The sequence below is a fragment of the Rhincodon typus genome, chromosome 10 (assembly GCF_021869965.1).
Source record: "Rhincodon typus isolate 14 chromosome 10, sRhiTyp1.1, whole genome shotgun sequence".
Taxonomy (NCBI): Eukaryota; Metazoa; Chordata; class Chondrichthyes; order Orectolobiformes; family Rhincodontidae; genus Rhincodon; species Rhincodon typus.
The window spans coordinates 67,150,310-67,173,390 of NC_063341.1; positions in this window are offsets into that span (position 1 = coordinate 67,150,310).

Below are 23,081 nucleotides of genomic sequence, written 5' to 3' on the forward strand. Positions count from 1 at the left end.
CACAGATGCTGCCAGACCTGCTGAGCTTTTCCAGCAATTTCTGTTTTTGTTCCTGATTTACAGCATTTGTAGTTCTTTCAGTTCTAATTCTGAAATAATTTCTGTTGTTCTTTGTAACATTCTTCAGTAATATGAATCTGTGAGTGGGCAACAGAAGTAGGCCACATGGTCCCCTCAGTCTGCTCCACCATTCAATAAGGTCATGACTGATCTGATTACTCCATATTTCTACTTAACCCCAATAACCTTTCACATTCTTTTATATCAAGAAGCTATGTGCTAAAAGTATTCAAAGACTCTATTTTTACCATCTTCTGAAGAAGAGAGTACTAAAGATTTATGATCCTTTGTAAGAAAATATTTCTCCTAATCTCTGTCTTAAATAGACAACCCTTTATTTTAACAGTAACCTCTAGCTTTAGATTCTCCCAAAAGAGGAAACATCCTATACACATCCATGTGCTCAAGACTCTTAAGGATTTTATATGTTTCAATCAAGTTCCTCTTACTTTTCTAAACTCCAGTGGATACAAGTCTAGCCTGTCCAACCTTTCCTTATAAAACAATATGCTTATTCTAGTGATTAGTCTACAAAACCTTCTCTAAACTGCTTTCAACACATTTTCATCTTTCCTTAAATAAGGAGACCAATATTGTACACAATGCTCTAGATTTGGTCTCACCCTGTATATTTGAAACACGATCAGTCTATATTTTATTCAATTTCCTCTTGCATGAAACAAGCATTCTATTAGTTTTCCTCAGTATTTGCTGTACTTGCATACTAACCTTGTGTAATTCATGCTATAGGACATTCAGACACTCTGTATCTCAGAGTTCTGCTGTCTCTCACCATTGAGATAATGTGCTTCTTTCATAATTCTTCCTGCCAAAATTTCAAATTTTTCTACATTATGCATAATTTGCTAGATGTTTGTTGGCTCTCTTAACCAATTTCTATCCCTTTGTAGCTTCCTTACGTCCTTTTTACAACTTATTTTGGTACTTATTCTTATGTCATCAACAAACTTAGCAGCTGTACATTCTGCCCCTTCATCTAAGTCATTTATAATTGCAAATTGCAAATAGTTGAAGTCCCAGCACTGATCCCTGTAGCACATCGCTTATTACATCGTGCCAGCCATAAAATTACCCATTTATCATCACACTCTGTTTCTTGTTAGTTAGCTAATCTTCTATCCATGATGTCCCCTGCACCAGGAGCTTTTATTTTCCACAATAATCTTTGTTGTGACACCTTTTTAAAGGCCTTCTGGAAATCCAAGTACAGGTCCCATTATCCAGAGAATATGTTACTTCCTCCAAGAATTCTAATAAATTGGTTAAACACATGTTTCCATTCACAAAACCATGTTTACTCTGTCAGATTACCTTGAACTTTTCTAAGTATCCTTTTATAATGTCTTTAATAATAACTTCTTACCTTCTTCCCATGACAGATGACAAGCCAAAACTTTTCCTGCTTTCTGGATCCACCCTCTTTTGAAGATGTGTTATATTTGTTATTTCCCATTCTAATGAACTGTATCTTGAATTTAGGGAATTTTACAAAATTAAAACCAATGTTTCACCTATTTCCCAAGCCACTTTTAAAATCCTCAAAAGAAATCTACCAGGACCCAGGAACATTACGGTCCAACAATTTGCTTGTTACCAATTCCTTGGTGATTGTAATTTTTTTGAGTTGCTCCATCCCTTTCCATTTCCTGAATTACAGCAATTTCTAAGATATTACCCATATCCTCTATTGTGAAGACCGATTCAATACAATTCAATTCAATTCATTCATCTCATTTCAATTCAATGTGATTCTATTGATTTGCTGTCACCTTATATTCAATTACTAATTTCCCAGAATCACTTTCTGCAGGGCAAAAGTATACTTTATTAACTCTTTTCTTTTAAAATCTCTACAGAAGCTCTTACTATCTATTTTTATATTTCTAGTGACCTTTCTCTCATACTCTAATTTTTCTCTACTTATTAACCCTTGAGTCAATCTTCAAACCTCTGACCTACCATCCATCTTTGCATAATTATATACTTTTTTCTTTAAATTTGCTATTGTCTTTAATCTTTTTTTAGTTAACTTCTCTTTATCCTCTCCTTCAACATTTCTTTTTCACCGGAATGTATCTCTCCTCAACATTCAGAAATATCCCCTTAAGTGTCTGCCACTGCATCTTTATTTTCTTGTCCCTTTACCTTCTTGGCTCATTCACTTTTGCCGATTTTGTTTTTGTGTCTCCATATTTGCCTTTATTTAAGTTTAGTCTTGGACTTGTCTCTCTTCCTCAAACTGAATGTAAAATTCAGATACAGCAGGCAGTTAAGAAGGCAATCTGTATGTTGACCTTCAAAGCAAGAGGATTTGAGTACAGGAACAAGGATGTCTTGATGCAATTATGCAGGGCATTGATGAAGCCACAGCTGGAGTATTTTCCACAGTTTTGGTCTCCTTGGCTGAGGAAGGATGTTCTTGTTATAGAGACAGAGCAGTGAAGGTTTACCAAATTGATTTCTGGGATGACAGTGCTAAGGGGAGACTAAACCAATTAGGATTGCATTCATTGAAGTTTAGAAGAATGAGGGAGGTGTGGTCTCATAGAACTGTTTACAATTCTAATAGGACTAGACAGATTTGATGCAGGAAGGCTGTTCCTGATGGTGGAGATCAGAACCAGGGGTCATAGTTTAAGGATAAGGGGTAAACCCCTCTGGACTGAGATGAGGAGAAATTTCTTCACCCAGATAATGGTGAACCTGTGAAATTTACTGCCATAGAGAGTGATTGAGGTGAAAACCCATTATGTGTTTTCAAGAAGGAGGTAGATATAGCTTGTGGCTAAACAGATCAAGGGATATGGGGGAAGGGCAGGATTAGGGTATTGAGGTCAATGATCAGCCATGATCGTAATGAATGGTCGAGCAGGCTTGAGGGGTTGAATGGTCTACTCCTGCTCTTGTCTTCTATGTATCCATGTTTCTATGTAATATTTTTGTTGCTGCTGTCTGGGTGTGCCTTCACTATGAAGTCATAAATTAGTTCAATGACAGTGCATGATACCTGGTCTCGTATTGCCTACATTCTGTCACTTCCAGAATGTGTTGTTCTAAGAAGCTGCACTGAAAACTTTCTATGAAAACTACGTTTTTAATTAGATTTTTCAAGTTGATGTGCAGTTTAAAATCTTCCTTTGATTAACACTGTATCTTGCTGACAAGTTCCCATTATTTAATATAGTGGTTCCCAACTCTCTCAATATAAATATAAATGAGACCGAAAATTCCATTGCACACCTACATTTTACAGCTGAATTGATTTTTTATAAATGTCACAGTTACTTGCACCTACTACGGTTAAAGCCTTACTGGAGACATTTGCTACATTGTGCAGACAACAAGCTAAAGAAGGATCAAAAGCATTAATGTTTCAAAAGCACTGGTAAAAATGTCTTTGACTGTGAACACAGACATTCTCAAAGTCTGTTCAACTCAACTATTTCTAACTATTCATGAACAATTGAGCAGAGCAAAACACAAAGTAGAATAAATTACAATTTACAGAGTTAGTGGGAAACTTGGGTCCACCGTGTGCAGATCCTTTGATCCGAGGAGGAATTGGAGAGGGGCCACCCATAAACCTTACTCCACTGTGAAGAGCTCCTTCCTGTTGTTGTTCATATACGCCTGTGTTGGAAATGCTAGCTCACAGAGGAATGTTGTTACAAACAGCAAGTATACAGCAACAGAATGGTCAGAGATTGTTGAATATTCATGTACCACAGTCAGCCAAAATATGTACAATGACACCCCTTCAAATTTCAGCTTCATTGTGTGATCCATTTATAGCTCTGCATATTCCTCTTTTTCTTTTAAAGATCTGATATTGTGATGAATCAGATGACAGTGACCTAAGCAGATCATGTATCCAGTTGTAGCCTTCCACATTTGTTGAAGGGAAGTAAAATTCAAACTGCTGTTACAGCTTTTTGAGGTTTCTGGATGTGAGACTGTGCACCTTGACAGCTGTGTCTGCCGCTGATGACGCTACTGGGAACATCTCAAGTAAACCCCTGTCACTGTCTCTTACCAAAGGCCCAGTTTTGACCTGAAACCTTCTAATTTCTGTGATAGTCAAGATCGTCTTGTTCTTCCATTGCAATTTAGTATTCAACTCATTCAGATGGCTGGAAATATCTGTGATATATACCAGCTTAGCCTTCCAGTATCATCCAACTGTAACTCTTCATGAGGCAGTTCATTCATTGTTGAAAACTCTTTGCCAGTTCTCACTAGAGCTCATGAACACAGTAGAGAACTTTGTTCTGTGAAAGCCCTCACACCTCTGTGTAAAACATTAAACTCTGATGCTCAGCCCCCATCTCTTTGCACAAAATAGTGAATAAATGTGATGTCAATGGTCAGAATTTTACATACAATTTTCACAGCTTGCTTCAATACTGCCGTTAACTCTGGTGGCACTGTTATGGCTACAAGCGTTGCATGCTGGAGGATGCAATGTTGATCTGAATATTAGGATATGCTCTTTCACCTTATTCACAAATCCTTTGACTTTCCATGTCGTGGGAGCTGCTCCATCACAGCAAATACTCCAACATCAGATAAGCTTATTTTCCCTCAAGTAGGTATCCATGACCCAAAATAGTTCTTCACCAGTCACATGACTTGGTAGTTCCTTGAAAAAGAAAATGTTCTCCTGAATGGAGTTCCCAACAACGTACCATATTTGTCAGCAGTTGGCATTGTCCAGTTATATCACTGGACTTGTCAATCTGCAAAATAAACTTCCTACAAATAGCTGAGATAACAAGGTGTAGAACTAGATGAACACTGCAGGCCAAGCAGCATCAGAGGAGCAGGAAAGGTGATGAAGAAGGGTCTAGGCCTGAAATGTCAGCCTTCCTGCTCCTCTCATGCTGCTTGGCCTGCTGTGTTCATCCAGCTCTACACCTTGTTATCTCAGATTCTCCAGCATCTGCAGTTCCTACAATCTCTTACAAATAGCTAACTTCTCTTGCAGCGCCTCCTTGATATCAGCTGACATGTTGTCAATTCGTGATTTAACTGTATTATTAGGAAGTGGAATTTTATCAATCTGGACTGAAGCATCAGCTCCTAACATACCACCTATGTTTTGTACATGCATACATGCCTAAAGTTGAATGATATGGGGCTCCTTTAATTTTGATATAAGCTCAGCGACCAGGTAACTAGTCTCTTGAACTTTATCCAATACTAGCGCACACTCCATCAGACGTTTTGTTCTTTCAAGCTCTTGAAGTACTGCTGCCTCCCAGCGCCAAGGACCGGGTTTGATTCCAGCCTCAGGCGACTGTGTGGAGTTTTCTCATTCTCCCTGTGTCTGCACGGGTTTCCTTTGGGTGCTCTGGTTTCCTCCCACACTCCAAAGATGTGCAGGTTAAGTGGATTGACCATGCTAAATTGCCCATAGTGTCCAGGGATGTGCAGGTTAGGTGGATTCACCATGGTAGGTGCCGGGTTACAGGGATAGGGTAGGGGTCTGGGTCTGGGTGGGATGCTCTTTAGAGGGTTTGTGTAGACTCAATGGGCTGAATGGCTTGCTTCAACACTGTGGGGAACCCATGAATGCAGAAACATGTCCAGGCGGGCAGGACAATTCAACAGTCATTTCAATTGTGCGCTTCTTTTCTGCACGTATGCAGTTTCTTCTCAGCCGGAGATACACATGCTCAGATGGAATGTTTGCTCCTGTATGTGTGCAAGCAGGCAGCATAACGAGCAGCTTACCCTTTTCCTATGCATGCACAGCGACATGGCACATCAGTTACCGTTAGGGGGCCTGTCCATGACTCCCCTCTTGCCTTTATCATTTATTATCTGTACTCAAATGACCCTGTTGCCAGATTGACTATCGCCATGAGGTCTTTCTGAGGTGTTTACTGTCCTCACCAGTCAACAATATCTGTTTTCCTTGAAGTTGTTTGCATGTTTGCCTCATTTGGACTGATGCCATTAAATTGAATTTTCACATCCCATGCTGATCACCATGTTGTGTGACATCCATAACATCTAAGTGTGTAGGTTCCTTAGGGGCTTAAGTGATCTAGTGTGTGGGTGTTCCCATTCTACTCTAATGAGGAGAGTCTTATAGAGTGAATAATGGCTTCTCTGTAACTATTCACAGGTTATACTATTCATTACTGCAAAAACTGTTTGGGAGGACTTAGCCTTAGGTCTGTCTCCCACACAATCATGCATTTCCTCGTGACATCATCACAGTAGATGGTGCTTATTCACTCAATCAAGAATTAAACATATCAGATCCTTCTAGACCCATATACAACAGACAGGCAGGGGCAACAACCAAATTATTAAATGGAGTGTTAGCTGTTGCACAGTATCAAGTATAAAGTCAGCTAACTAGCTACTACTTCCAAAAAATTATTAGTGGCTATTTATCAAGTAAATATCTAATTTCTGCATTGGATTAAGTAGTAGCTGGTAGGAAGACCCTCCCTCATACTTATATTCACAGTCACACTTGACCTTGCTATTTCTCTATTTCATTTGTCTTGAACGTATGACATTATGATGCATTGTTCATACACAGAAAGAACGAGGAAGAACAGGTCAAAAGACATTGACAACATACCAAGTATTATGCATGATTCAAACTTTGGAATTTGTTTTGGGCTTGGTATTGTTATGACCATGTGAGGAAGGGGAATTGGCTCTCCTCTATTTGCCAACACCCAGTTAGTTGCAACAAATATTTTGTTTCATTTTAACATGCAATTATTACACTTCAATTGAAACTTAGTTCACTAGAAAATGAAGGTGTCAATTACCATTACTCTCATGGTGAAAGAAAGATGAACTTTATTATGGACCAATCCTGGAAAAAACTAATAAAACCATAGATATCACACACAGACACAAACATAGGTAATAACTTTAAAAGGGAAAATATCTTGCACAGACAGGGAGAATACAGGTTAAACAGTTTGAACGTCCTTAGAATCTTTGAGGTGTTATAACCAGAGCCCACAGTTGTTCAGTTGTTGACTGGTATCCTCAGTTAAAATCTGTAGATATCTTTACCTTCTCAATGAATAATTGTTTACCCAATTTACTTTTACACAGGGTGTTGCATTCAATAACAATGCGGTAAAAAGGCAGAGGGAGAAAGAAAGTCTTCTAGTTCCTGCAAACAAATTAATTTTGCTTCTAAGCAAGCATCACTCAGCCTGAAGCGTCAACTTTGATTTCACTCCACAGATGCTGCCAGACCTGCTGAGCTTTTCTAGCAAGTTTTATTTTTGTCTCTGATGTACAGCACCTGCAGTTCTTCCTGTTATTTTATTTTGCTTCTTACTCATCTGCTGTTCAAAAGCAACAGTTGAAATATAGTTCAGCATCTATTCGTGAGTCTGGTTGTCTTGACCTTCCAAGCTGGCTAACAGGCAGGCAAATCTTTAATCTCCCAGTATGTGAAAATAATCATACAAATGTGAATTAAACAGAAATTGAAAATTTCCTGATGTTGGCTCAGTTACCGAGTTTCAATGTCTTTAGATAAAACTGTAATTTCAGTGCAGAAAGTTTTATTTATTCCAATTAGGTCTCAGGAATATTACCTCAATTTGTAGTCAGGTGATCACTGCTGCCTTTTTAAGTCCATGTTTTTTCCTTTTATAAACCATTTAAATCCATGAAAGGTTTCAGGTATTCTAATCAGATGGTGAAAATTAAAATTTGCTGTCTGCATTTATTTGTATTATTACATTAGAACTAGATGTAATTCATACTCAGCCATATTTCTGCATGTACGATGTAAGCCAGTTGAGGTGAAGTACAGGGATATGATTTGGGTTTGTGCCACCAATTCATTAGGAGTGTGATACAGATATGTTTGTATTGTGCTGAATTTGTAGTTCAAGTGAAATAGTTCTCAAGTAAATATATTGGCTTATCTTCCTTTCTGCAAACTTATGAGAGCTAGTAATTCCTCACCTTAACCATAATTCTCACCTTTTTCTTTTTGACCTTCTGATGTTTCTTTTGTACTTGCTGCATGGCAACTTCTATGTAGGTACCATAATCAGCTGGATACCCACCATTATTGTTTTAGATACTTTTTCAGGCTGTGTAATGAGGTACCAGAGGACTAATCTAGACAATGGAAACTTTATCTCAGTGTGCCTGTATGTTCTTGTGGAAAGATGCACCTCATTAATGCTATTATTTTCTGCTATAGTTTGCACTTTCTATACAGATGTAAAGCTGTATAGAGATGGATTTCCAGAATCTAATAGCAGAAATTTCTTTAAATAATGACAGGTTCATTGAGTGGCCTAGAATACATTTGAAGTGGTGTCAGGTAAACTTGCACAATCTAATTGAACCCAAAGGTTAATGCAATGGAACCCTACTCTCCACGAATATGTTCTAGAAAGGAAACTTATTGTCCTATGTGCTCTATTGAACTGGCCTTGTATTTTGGTAAATAAGACACAGAAAAGCTTTTGAATTCTCTAAATTTGGTCACTTTGCTTTAGAAGTGACACAGTACAATGTCTGGACATACAATGTGCTGACACTGGAGACTGGCTAATCTGATGGCTGTTTCCTGAGATACCTGGAAAGGAAACCAATGGAGATTTTTCAGTCTCATGCATGTGACTATCCTAATCCTGGACAACATCGGGAACTCTGACTCTAGGGTATGCAAAGACTGACACTACCACATTCATGTGAAGGCACCCTGGTGCAAATATAGAACATGCTGCTTGAGGGGGTGGAGCAGGCAGGCACTCTTGCAACATTTAAGATGCATCAGGATGACCACTTACAATGCCAGGGCATAGTAGATTATGGACCAAGTGCAGGCAAATGGGATCAGCATAGTTTGGTGTTTGCTGGTCAGCATAGATATGGTGAGCTGAAGAGTCTGTTTCTATGCTGTATGACTCAGTGACTCTATGGTATACTTCCTTGCACATGTCCGTACAGTTATGAGATAGTAGGAACTGCCGATGCTGGAGAATCTGAGATAACAAGGTGTAGAGCTGAATGAACACAGCAGGCCAAGCAGCATGAGAGGAGCAAGAAAGCTGACATTTTGGGTCTGGACCCTTCTTCAGACATCAGCTTTCCTGCTCTTCTGATACTGCTTGGCCTGCTGTGTTCATCCAGCTCTACACCTTGTTATCTCCATACAGTTATGGTGTTTTTAGAATGCTTGCCTGCTGCAGCAGAACAGGTCCATTCACCTTGCCTCATATTCATTTCTGAAAGTAATTACCATCCCATTTGACTGGATGAGAATTTGCCCTGAAAACATAGATAGTGACAAACACTATTACAAAGAAAACTAGAGTCATAGAGATTTGAAAAATTCCGTTCTCAAGGTCACACAGTGGGGTTACAGCCCTATTTTTGTTTTTTCTAAATAAGTAGAGGCAAAGTAAAGGCAGGGAGTGGGATCCTTTAGGGGCTTGAATGACATGAGCTGTAGTGAGAAATCTGTAAGAACCCCATTGGAACCCCATAGGTGAGACCTTTTTCGACAATTTACGTTCTCCAACAGAGGTCGAGGTGTTGAGAAAAGATTCTCATTAGGAGGTGACGAGATGCCTGCTAACACAGATTATTGCTTATTATTGGCTTCATTAACTGTATATCTCGCCCATTGATTGCTGCTACCACCTGCTGTGATGACACTCATGTTGCGAATTCTTTACAAGAAAGTCTGAGCAGGTAATTGGTGACTCTAGCTCCCCACTTCTAGAGCCATAGAGTCAGACAGCATGGAAACAAACCCTTCAGTTCAACTTGTTTATGCTGGCCAAGTTACCCAAACTAAACTAGTCTCACTTGCCTGTGTTTGGCCTGTATCCCTCTAAACCTTTCCTATTCACGTACCTGTTCTAAATGTCTTTTAAGTGTTATAACTGTACCTGCATCTATCACTTTCTCTGGCAGTTCATTCCACATATGAATCACACACTGTGTGAAAAAGTTGTCCCTCAGGTCCTTTTTAAATCTTTCTCCTCTCATCTTAAAAATATGCCCCCTACTTATGAAATCCCACACCCTAGGGAAAAGATCTTTGTTATTCACCTTATCTATGCTCCTCATAATTTTATAAGCCTTTATAAGGACTTCCCTCAACCTCCGATGCACCAGTGAAAAAAGCCCCAGCCTATCCAGCCTCTCCATATAACTCAAATCCTCCAGTCCTAACAACATTTTCTGAACCCTCTCCAATTTAACAATATTCTTCCTCTCGCAGGGTGACTAGAACTGTACACAGTACTTCAAAAGCAACCTCACCAACGTCCTGTACAACCTCAGTGCGAGGATCTCAGGGAAATGATCCCATCCATCCCAGATCAACAGACCTTGGCGTCAAACACTTGTGAACTTCTCTACATCATTACGTTCATCTCTAATCCACTTGAACCATGTGCTGCATTTCATAGCTCAGTAACTATCACTACAACACTGTTACTAGGTCATTTGGTGCACAGGGACAGGCAACCCAGCTCATGGATTGGACCAGACTTGCAAAAATGTGAAAATGACATTTAGCCAAAAATTGTTAGGTTCAGCCCAGTGGTTTAATTGAAGCCATTGAAAGAAATGGAGATAAAGAGGCCGCACCTTGGTTACGCATTTTTGTCGCCATTAAGTGGCTTCCATTATTGTCTGTTGAAAATTATATGCCAATGTACTCTCAGAATATCTTTAATGGTTCTGGTTTCCATTAAAATTTTCATTCCCTGCACCATTGATGCATCAAAGAGGAATCACTGCTTACTTCATCAGTCATCACTAGGAACTAGACTTTTCCTCCATCGCAACTTAGTGGTTAAAAATTCTTCTGCATCAACTCCTGGCACCTGGGATCAAAGCATCTCCCTCAGTCTGTAATTTTCCATCCATTAACGCTAATGGAAGTGCACTATTTCATAATTTGTACTTCTGGTGTGAGCCAGGAGGGGGCACAGAGAAATTTTTACTCTTTAGTCATAATGCCATCATTGTGTTCACAATCTCCTGCTGAGCTGGAACAATAATATTGATGTTGGAATTGGCATTACTGCTCCAAAGTTATAGTAGGCAATTTATAACTTGCACGATAAATTAGGAAGGGTGACATCATTCTTTGTACATAGGAGCAGAAGCAGGTCATTTGGCCCTGCAGGATAGGTGTATCATTCACTAAAAAACATGATGATATCTTTGTGTTCCAACCACATGCCCATTTGTCCCCGATTATGTTTGCTTCCCCTGCTGTAAAAATATTCAATGAACCTCACTTCCACCATTTTCTGAGGCATTTAGTTCTAAAGTGGCACAACCCCTTTGAGATAAAATAAAGGATTCTTCTTAACCTCCTCCAATCGCTTGAGGTGTGGTGATTGTCAGGTTAAACAACCACCAGTCAGTGCTCTCTAATGAGATGGCAACACTGTGGTGACTTTACATTTCACCATTTTTCTCGCAACAAAGGTATTGTATCTTTTCTCTTATGTTTAATTTCTCTTGTAATAAGGGACAGACTTCCATTAGCTTTCTCAGTCACTTGCTACACCTGCATACTAATTTTTCATGACTCATTCACAATATATAGACCCCTTTGCACCTTGTAATATTGCAATCGCTCTCCACTTCAGTAATATTTTTCTTTTTTATTCTTGCTGCCAAGGTGAAAAACATCACATTTTCCCCACATTATACTCTAGCTGCCAGACATTTGCCCATTTGTATCTGTATTGCGTTGCATCCTTATTATATCACCTTCACAACACACTTTTCTACCTGTGTGTCATTTGTAAATTAAGTCACCATGCCTTGAATCCCTAATCTAAATCACTGAATAGCATTATAAAAAGGTGAGGGCCCAACACAAACCTCTGCAGGACCCTTCTCAACACATCCTGTCAATCTGAAAAGGACTCATTAATGCATTATCTTTGTTTTCCATCAGCCAGTCAATCTTCTATCCATTTTAGTTACCCCTAAGCTAGTCTCATATTGCACTATAGAAAACTCCAGATGAGCAAATTACAATGTTTGTGCATATTAAAAAGAAAAGGAGCCTCAATTTTCAGTTAGTGCAAATTATGTAATCCTAAACGAGTGTTGGTTTTCGATCCTCTAGATTATGACCTTTAGAGCATGTTCATCATGCCTTTTGTTGTGAAATTGCGAAATTGCTTTGTATTTAAAGTACAGGATTTAAGAATCCCTCTGTGAGAGCACCATATCAAACATGCTTCTCTGCAGGGAGATACAAAGTATCCTCAAGAAACTCGAGCATAAAAACTAAACTGACATTCTAGTGTGAGTTATAAATACAAGTTTTTGTTGTTTTTGCAACAGTACTGACAGAATATTGCACTGTCTGATGTGTGACATCTGGATGAGAAGCTTAGGAGAGTATTCTGGAAAGTATGAATACTTCAGTCAACTTCACCATAAATCTGATTATCTGGTCATTATATCACAATGTTTGTGGGAACTTGCTGTACACAAATTGACTGCAATGTTTCTTACATTACAGTGACAATACTACAAATGTACTTCAGCTGTAAAGTGCATTGGGATTTGAGGTAATGGTAGAGACGCAAAATGGTTCCTCTCATCGCAGTCTTTTCTTTCAATTAAATAAGCATGTTTCAACCTTCTGTATATTTGCTTCCAATTTAATAGGGTGAGAAAGATAGATTTAAGGATGAGCATAGTCCTATAAGTTAAACAGGAGTGTTGTTTGAACAATAACTGCTTACTCATTCATAGGATGTGGGAATTACTGACAAGTTCAACATTTATTGTCTGTTCATAATTAACCTTGAGACGTGTTGGCACCCTGTATCATTGAATCAATGCAGTCCATGTGGTATAGTGTGGGACGGAGTTGGTGCTACTATGAAGACAATGTTTCAGGACCTGAAAGAATAGTGGTATAATTCCAAGTCAGGATGGTGTGTGTCTTGGAAGAGGATTTGCAGGTGGTGGTGTTCCATTGAGTCTGCTGGCCTACTGATGTTCCATTGAGTCTACTTTTGAGGTGGTAAGATTACGAGTCTCAAAGGTGGTATCAAAGGAATCTTTTAGTTATTCAGTTGTCCATCATCATTCGTGACTAGACATGACTGAACTGCACCGCCTTTTACTTTTTATTTGTTTGTGGGATGTGGGTGTCGCTGGCTAGTCAGCATTTATTGCCCGTCTCTAGTTGCACTTGAGAAGGTGGTGGTGGCTTTCTTGACCCACTGCTGTCCACCTGCTGTGAGTTGACCCACAATGCTATCAGGGAGTGAATTCCAGGATTTTGACCCAGTTACAGTGAACAAACAGCAATAAAGTTCCATGTCAGGATGGTGAGTGTCTTGGAGGGGAACTTAGAAGTGGTGGTGTTCCCGTATACCTGCTGCCATTGTCCTTCTAGATGGAAGTGGTCACGGGCTTGGTAGTGGTCATGGGTTTGGAAGGTGCTGTCTGAGGATCTTTGGTGAATTTCTGTCATACATCTTGTAAATAATACACACTGCTGCTACTAAGCACTGGTGGTGGAGGGAGTGGATACTTGTGGATGCAGTGCCAATCAAGCAGGCTGCTTTGTCCTGGATGGTGTCAAACTTCTTGAGTGTTGTTGGGGCTGCGCTCATCCAAGCAAGTGGAGAGTATTCTATCACACTCCTGCCTTGTGCCTTGTAGATGGTGGCCAGGCTTTGGGGAGTCAGGATGTGAGTTACTGTACTCGCCACAGTATTCCTCGCATCTGACCTCCTCTTGTAACTATTGTGTTTATGTGGTGAGTCCAGTTGAGTTTCTGGTGAATGAAAACTCCCAGGATGTTGATAGTGGAGAGATTCATTGATGGAAACACCATTGAATGTCAAGGGGCATTGGTTAGATTGTCTCTTGTTGGTGATGGTCATAGCCTGGCATTTGTATGGCATGAATGTTACTTTCCACTTGTCAGTCCAAGTCTGGATATTGTCCAGGCCTTGTTACATTTGAACATGGACACTTTAATATCTCAGGAGTCACGAATGGTGCTGGACATTGTGCAATCATCAGTCAGCATCCCCACTTCTGACCATATGATGGAGGGAAGGTCATTGATGAAGCAGCTGAAGGTGGTTCGACCTAGGACACTACCCTGAGGATCTGCTATAGCGACGTCCTGGAGCTGAGTTTACTGACCTCCAATAACCACAACCATCTTCCTATGTGTCAGGTATGACTCAAATCACCGGAGAGTTTGCCCCTGATATCTATTGATTACAGTTTTGCCAGGGCTTCCTGATGCCACACTCAGTCAAATGCAGCCTTGATGTCAAGGGCTGTCACTCTCACCTTACCTCTGGAATTCAGGTCTTTTGCCCATGTTTGAACCAAGGCTGTAATGAGGTCAGGAGCTGAGTGTCCCTGGCAGAACCCGAACTGAACATCGCTGAGCATGTTATAGCTGAGCAGGTGCTGCTTGATAGCACTGTTGATGACACCTTCCATCACTTTACACTTGATCGAGAGTAGACAGATGGGATGGTAATTGGCCATGTTGATTTCTCCTGCATTTTATGTACAGGACATACCTGGGCAATTTTCCACATTGTCAGGCAGTAGCCAGTGTTGTAACTGTACTGGAACAGCTTAGCAAGGGGAGCGGCAAGTTCTGGAGCTGAAGTCTTCGGTACTATTGCCAGAATGTTGTCAGGGTCCGTAGCCTTTGCAGTATCCAGGGCCTCCAACTGTTTCTTGATATCATGTACAGTGAACTGAATTGGCTGAAGCCTGGTATTTGTGATGCTAGGTACTACTAGAGGATGCCAAGATGGATCATCTACATGACACTTCTGGCTGAAGGCTGCTGGAAAGGCTTCAGGCTTATATTTTGCACTGATGTTCTGGGCTCTTCCATCATTGAGGATGGGGATATTTGTGGAGTCTCCTCCTCCAGTGAGTTGTTTAATCGCCCACCACCATTCACAACTGGATGTGGCAGGACTGCAGAGCTTAGATCTGATCCGTTGGTTGTGGGATTGCTTAGCTCCGTCTGTCACTTGCCGCTTATGCTGTTTGGCATGCAAGTTTGGTAGCATCACCAGGTTGGCACCTCATCTTCAGGTATGGCTAGTGCTGCTCCTGGCATGGCCTTCTGCACTCTCCATTGAACCTGGTTTGATGGTAATGGTTGAGTGGGGGATATGCTGGGCCATGAGGTTACAGATTGTGCTGGAGTACAATTCTGCTGCTGTTGATGGCCCACAGCGCCTCATGGATACACACTCTTGAGTTGCTAGATCTGTTCAAAGTCTGTTCCATTTAGCATGCTGATAGTGCCAAACAACACAACGGAGGGTATTCTCAATGTGAAGGCAGGCCTTTGTCTCCACAAGGGCTGTGCGGTGGTCGCTCTTACCGATACTGTCATGGACAGATGCATCTGCAGCTGGCAGATTGGTAAGGATGAGGTCAAGTGTGTTTTTCCCTCTTGTTCTTTCTCTCACCACCAGCTGCAGACCCAGTCTAGCAGTTATGTCCTTTAGGATCCAACCAGCTCGATCTTTAATCCTGCTGCCGAGCCACTGTTTGTGGTGGACATTGAGATCCCCCATCCAGAACATATTTTGTGCACTTGCCATCCTCAGTGCTACCTCCAAGTGTTGTTCAACATGGAGGAGTACTGATTCATCAGCCGAAGGAGGACGGTACATGGTAATCAGCAGGAGGTTTCTTTGCCAATGTTTAACCTGATGTCACGAGACTTCATGGGGTCCAGAGTCAGCATTGAGAATCCCAGGGCAACTCCCTCTCGACTCCACCTCTGCCGGGTCTGTCCTGCCACTGGGACAGGTCATATCCAGGGCTGGTGATGATGGTGTCTAGGACATTGTCTGTAAGGTATGATTCTGTGAGTATGACTATGTCAGACTGTTGCTTAACTAGTCTGTGAGACAGCTCTCCCAGTTTTAGCACTAACTCCCAGATATTAGTAAGGAGGACAACAGGACAGGCTTAACGGGGCTGTTTCTGCCATTATCCTTTCCATATAATCCATTAGCTCTGCCTTAGTTTCCACTGTTTAGCATGCATGTGTTCCTGTGTTGTGTCGGCACCTCAGTTTCAGGTATGCTAGATGCTGCTCCCAGCTCACATTACTGCACTCCTCATTGAATCAGGGATATTTCTAGAGGCGTGCTGGTAATGGTCAACTGAGGTCTCTGAGGTTACAGAATCCTATTCTCCTGTTACTGCTAATAGTCTGCTTCTGTAGGTGCTGAGTTTTCAGCTGCTAGCTCTGTCCTAAATCTATTCCATCTACTGCAGTGATAATGCCACAAAGTATAACGGAACTTGTCCTCTCTGTGATAATACGACTGTTTCTCCATCAGAATTGTATGATAAGAACTCTTATCAATACAGTCATAGAGATTCATCCATGACAGATAGATTGATGAGGACAGATAGACTTTATAACAGATCTTGTTGGTTCCCTCATCATTTGCTCCAGGTGATTAATGTTAAAGTCTCCAACTTTGCTACCCTCAATTATACTTCCAAGTGGTGTTCAGCAAGGGTTTATCAATTGAGGAAGACAGTGGGATTGATAGTGCTAATTAGCAGTAGGTTTCCTTGCCGCTGTGACATCATGATGGCTGGAGTCAACGTTAAGGATTTTCAGGCAACTGTCTATCACTGCTACTACTTCTGCTGGGTCAGTGGTGGTTCAGGGCATATCCAAAGATAGTGGTGGAGGAGTCTGAGACATCAGCTGAAAGGCATAATTATGTGACTGTGGTTTCTTCAGGCTGTTGCTTGACTGGTCCATCGAACAACTCTCCAAGTTTAGACACGAGTCCACAGATGTTAGTGAGTTAAGAATTTTTTTCCTCATCTGTTATGAATTAAGGATTGGGAAAGCCTTTAATGACCATATCTGATGCCTAGGCCAATGCTGAGTGGTCTGTCCATTTTTCTTACTGTTCTACTTTTGATTAGAGTTTTAATGCAACTGAGTGTCTCGCTAGGCAATTTCAGAGGGCAGTTAAGGGTCAATTACATTGCTCTGGGTCAGGAATCACGTGTAGGCCAGACCAGGTAAAAATAGTAGAATTAAACCTCCACATTAAGGAAAAGCCACATGGATTTTATTTTACCAGCAATCCAGTAGTTATGTGGTACTATAACGGATGTTAACCTTTTATTCCAGATTTATTTAATTAACTGAGTTTAAATTCCCCAAAATACCCTAGTAGGATTCAAACTCATGTCCCTGGATTATTAATCTGGGTCTCTAGATTTCCCTTCCCGTAACATAATCACTATGCTGTTGTTCTCAGTGGATATGAGATGCTAGCAGCAGCAATTCTGCCCCTCCTCTGCCTCACCAGTTCTTATTCAAATACTCTCATTGGAACCTTGTTCTCCCTCAGAACATTCCTGTTGTTAGGTGAATGCATTCTGAAAAGCTCTACTGTATTTGACATTAGCTCCAGTTTTTATTTTAATTGCTAAGAGTAGATCAAAGAATATACAGCCTAGCGGAAGTGTTGCTCTTATACTCCTTAGAATTTGAATAACCTCACCCTAGAGCTCAAAAACTTAAATGGAGTCATTTAGGATTTCTGCACTCCTTTCACCTCCCCTTCTTTTCAAAGTAACGTTTCACTCTAGAAGTATTAGGAACCAATGACACTTTTCTGGAATGATAGTTTCAGTATGCACCCACACACTTATTCGTCCCCATGGGCAATTGAAAATACAGCCCCGCTTGCTGCGAATGTGGCATAAATCAAATAATTGGTTAAGCATTGATGAGGTGCAGAGATGGGAATCACTGAGTCGAATACTATGAGAGGTTGTCCCTATTTTAGCACTCTCACAAAACGGTCACACTGTTGTAGGATAAGATTCCAATTCACAGATATTCAATGTAGGACTGTGGGAGTACTGTACTATTGGTGATGCTTGCCAAGGGAACAGCAAAGATCCAATAGCACTATGTGAGCAAGTGTGGTGGGGTGTGGGTGGAGTGGGGAGGGAGGTGGTGGTCGTGGGATGATGTAGTATATGTCCATGCCAAATTGTAGTGATTGTAACAAAGTCAGCAAGCTGGATCTCACAGAAAATAAGTTCCCTGATAGGGGCTGTTAATCTGGTCCAATCAAAGAGCTCTAGCTGACGTATAAAAAGGGTAAGCATCAGAGGTGCCTGCCTCTGTTTGAGGCAACACTATAGTCAAGGACTGTTCATGTGTAAATAAAGGGTGACTTGGTGATGAGATACCGGTCTCTGTGGAGTTTATTCTTCATTTATTCTTCAACCATCATATCAACTTTGCTAGTAACTTAATTGCTATTTCTGCAATGTCTCAGTGTGGAAATTCGTTACCATGTTTGTCATCCCAACAGTAGTGACTACATTTTGAAATAGGAAGATAAGAAAGCCATTCAGCCTCTTGAGCCTGCCCACAATTATGGTTAATGGAACACTCCAATGCCTTTTATCCATACTTTGTGCCATTGACAACCAGAAATCTGTCAACCTCTACTTTAAATATTATCAAAGACTGAGCTTCCACTGCTCTCTGGGATAAGAATTCCAAAGATTGACAACCCTCTGAGTAAAGAAAATCTCCTCATCTCGGTCCTAAATAGTGTTATGAAGGGGAGGTTGAACCCCTTTGATAATTAAAATTGAAACACAAGCCCCCAATCTGTTACAGTGGGAGTAGCGGTTCCCTTCTAGTAACTAAATCCGAAACACCCAGAGCAGCTTGCCTCACCTCGTCTAATCTGTTAAACGGTCACAGAGGAGGGGAGGTTAAAGAAAATCCCTGAGATTCACTTTATAAGAATTTATTTATTTAAACCTAATAGTGAACAATGTAACAGAATTACTAACAAACCGAACAATTCTCCCTTAACTACTAACTATTCCTTAATTGAACTAAATTCTACTGGTATGTTATTCTAATCAACACAAGTACCACTTATATAAATCCAAGTAATAAGAAAATAAATTAAAACTTAGTCTGTCAAAGTCTACACACATTTCTTCTGCTGTTCTCAAGTCATAAACACTTTTCTTCCACTAATCTGGCTGCCAAGAATGTTTTCTCTGTGAAGTCTTCTGTGAGGCCTCTTAGCTAGAAGTGCTGTGGTACCTTTTATGGATAGCTGGTGCTTTCTTAGAGAGTTTAGTGATTTCTTGTGAGAGCTAGATGCTTATTTCTCAAATGGCGGCTCGCACTCACATCGATTTTCAAAAACCCTCTCCTTACATACCTTGGATGACATATCAATTTTCTTTGGTCCGAGGTTGTTGAAACCATCAGATTTAAATTCAATTGCCTTTCAATTGCTAAGTGTTTGCTTTAAATTAATTGGCTGATTCCAGCTAGTTGCCAAAACATCAAAACAAGCCTAAGGTTTTCAATCACTCAGCCAAATGATACATGTTCAATTTTAGAACTGTCTGTACCCCTTCAGCAGTTTAGACATATTTTCTGAATAAATATCTAAGCTTAGAAAAGCACTTTACCTCTTAAAGGAACTATGCACTCATCCCCCTTATAACTTTTTTACAAACAAGTTCTAGCTTCCTGTCTTCCAATTCATAATTACTCTACACAATTTTGTAATAAAAGAAACCCCTTATTTTTAGATTGTGCCCCTCGTTCTAGACTCCCTAGCCAGGGGAGCATCTTACCAGTATCTACCCTCACTATGCCTTAATGTTAGATTTTAGACTATGTAATCCATTTATCCTTCAGGCCTATGGGTATTTGGTTTGAATGTCATGTTGTATGTTTTTCAATAAATATATTTTTCAATAAGCTGACTCATAAATCACACTCACACCAATGGGAGACATGGAGCCTGAATGGGGATTATTGGCACATTCAGGGGCAGGGACAGGTGAAGTATAAGGGTTTTAGGGCCTGTGAGGTTGATATTCAGTCTCCCAACCAGGCCATTCACCAACCTCCATTGCCATTTTGAGCCTAACTGGCAGGCCCCACTCCTTTGCACCTTTGCCTCCCCAGAACTAAAATACAGTAGGCAGGGGAGTAAGTTGGCATGTTTGTAATTTAATGAGATCTGGTTGATAATAGTTGACAGTATTTGTTATGATTGTAAGGGATACATATGTTGTTTTTGTCATGTAAGCAGGATATTTTATAAAGTAGCTTCTGTAAGCGCAATATGAATTGGTTTAAAAAAGCTAGTTACATTGACCGCATAGGCCACATTTTCATGGACGAGGTGAGAAGTGTGAGTTTGAAACCCCCTGATCTGGCAGGTCTATTTGCCTGGAAAAGGTCCCTGCCTGCCACATTTTTGTTCTGGGGAGGCAAAAATGCAATGGAGTGGGGCTTGCCATTTCTGGAGTTAGGCTCAAAATAGCAATGGAGGTTGATGAATGGCCTGGTTGGGAGACTGAAACTAAAATCCACAGGCCCTCAAACCCTCATCCTCACCCCAGCCTGCCCTAGCATATGCTAATAACCCCCATTCAGGTTCCATGCCTCCCATACCCCCATGTTGCCATATTGTCCCCCATATTCCCTGTGCTATCTTCATGGCCAATAATTCAAATACCACTCCATGCCTCCCACGTATTCACCATAGTCATTTACTCTTAGGTGTCATGTGGAGATGAATAAAAAATCTAATTATCTAAAAGACCTCTTAGTCAAAGGCACTAAAAACTGAAAATAACTTTCATTCACGAAATCTATTCAAAAACTGTAAATCTCCTCAAGTGGTCAATCTACGGTCAAAACAAATTCATGTCTATTTTACTAACTTCATCAAAGCAGGAAAATCATTTAATAACTTCTTAAAACTGTTAATCAATGTGTGAACACAGCCCACTGCTGAGATACACTATTTGGGGCTTTTGAAATTCAGCCAGGTATTCATGATAAGCTCCTCTATAATGCCAATGCAAACACCACAGTCCATCAAAACATTAAGAAAAAAGGATTGTTTCTTTTTTCCAAAGTTATCCTAGCTATCTAGTCAATCAAAGCAGTCCAGGAGCTTTTAAGTGAAAATTTTTATTGAAAGATATTAAAGGTTTTGTTCAATTTAAAAGGTCTTTGAGCTTTTAAATCACTTCTGATGAATACATTGGAGATGTCAAGTTATGTTTATTTCAGTTTTGAATGCATGAGAACTCTCTCTTATCTGGGTATCTATTCCATCTCAACACTAACATAATGCTGATCAACTTACTTTTCAGGATAGAGCCCTAAAATAAATTATTGCAATAAAAAAAATCTAACCTATAATACATCTAACCATTGAAAATAAAAGAACATATCCTTCTCTGTGTTTCAGAGCCTGTAAAATGAATTATTCCATGAAATCCCTACAGTATGGAGTGAGGCCATTTGACCCATTGAGTCCACACCAACCCTCTGAAGAGCATCCCACTCAGTCTCCTCCCCTATCCCCATAACCCCAAGGCCAATCTGCCCTCTGGACACAATGGACAATTTAGCATGGCCAATCCACCTAAGCAGTACATCTTTGGACTGTGGGAGGAAACTGGAGCACCTGGAAGAAATCTATACAGACACAGGGAGAACGTGTAAGCTTCACACAGACAGTTGCCTGAGGCTGGAATTGAACCTGGGTCCCTGGCACTGTGAGGCAGCAATGTTAACCACTGAAACACTGTGCTGCCCCTAAGCAGGTGACTTTTTCATTGCATCCCCATTGGATTTTCCTGTGGTTCACAACTCCTCTGGGCTCTCATAAAATAGACAACTACCTTGAAATGTCTTGGGCACAGAAATGCAATGGAGTGGGCAAGGGTAGGATTGCTGAGTGAGGCATTGCTACTAGAATCATTATCCCAGGGCCATAAAAATCCCACTCCATGACTTGACAATCCAATCTCCCACCTACTGAAGATTGACATATTGTGGAGCAAAGGATGTGAATGTTAAGTGATTATTAAATATTCAGTTCAGAATGCTACATGGCAGGTGGCAATCTCCTGTTTAGAAGTCTCCTCCACCATTGGCAGGAGGGACCCATCAGTTTGGGTAGGGGAGAAGGGAAGAAGAGAATTATTCTTGCATTTAGTCATGAATAAAATCACTGCTTTTGTTCATTCAAGAACACCTGGTTAAATTGCCCCCTTTTGAAACAAAAATACATTTGGCTTTGGAATAAAGGTATCCAAAAGGGAAGGGAACTTGTAACCAATGAGGGTGGTGTGTGAATTAAGAAAAGGAGCCAGTTTCCTCCTCTTCATTTGGGAGCTTGTTAGTTTGGCATATCCTGTCTAGAACCTTGAATTGAGGAATTCTACCCTGGGACTGGTCGGAACAAACCCAACCTTGGTGCTGCTGCTCTCAAAATTTGTGGTTATATCTTGAAACATGTGTGATCCTATGATGAGCAATATCATGTCTTGTGCAATGTTGACTTGTCAACCGGTGGTGTTGCCAGTGAGATATCACCATTGTCTTCCTCACAATGAAATCAACAAACAAGAGCAGAAGGAATGGTGAGAGTATGTTGCCTTGTTCTACTCCTGTGATGATGTTGAATGAACCCCTGGTGCTTGTGCTGGCCTTGATGCAGCAACTGGAGTCACAATGTAAGGGTTTGAAAGTGTTAATGAAGAGCTTGGGATGTCTTACTGTCTTGCAATGTGTCAGAGTGACTGACGATTGCTAACCAAAAGCCTTCTTGAAATCAATGAAGCTAACAACAAATTGCTTCTTGTACTCTGGGCTCTGACCACTTAGTCCAATGAATTCTGAAGAAAAGTCATACCAGACTTGAAACATCAACTCTGTTTTTCTTTCCATAGATGCTGCCAGACCTGCTGAGCATTTCCAGCTTTCTCTGTCTTTGTTTCAGCTTTCCAGCATCCACAGTATTTTGCATTTATCTGGCCATTTACTGATGGTTGCTCCAAATATTGCTTAGACAGTAATGTGTGAAAAATGCAAGTAGTTTCAAAATAGCCCTGTTACAAAATAACCCCATCACTCATCTGTCTCATAG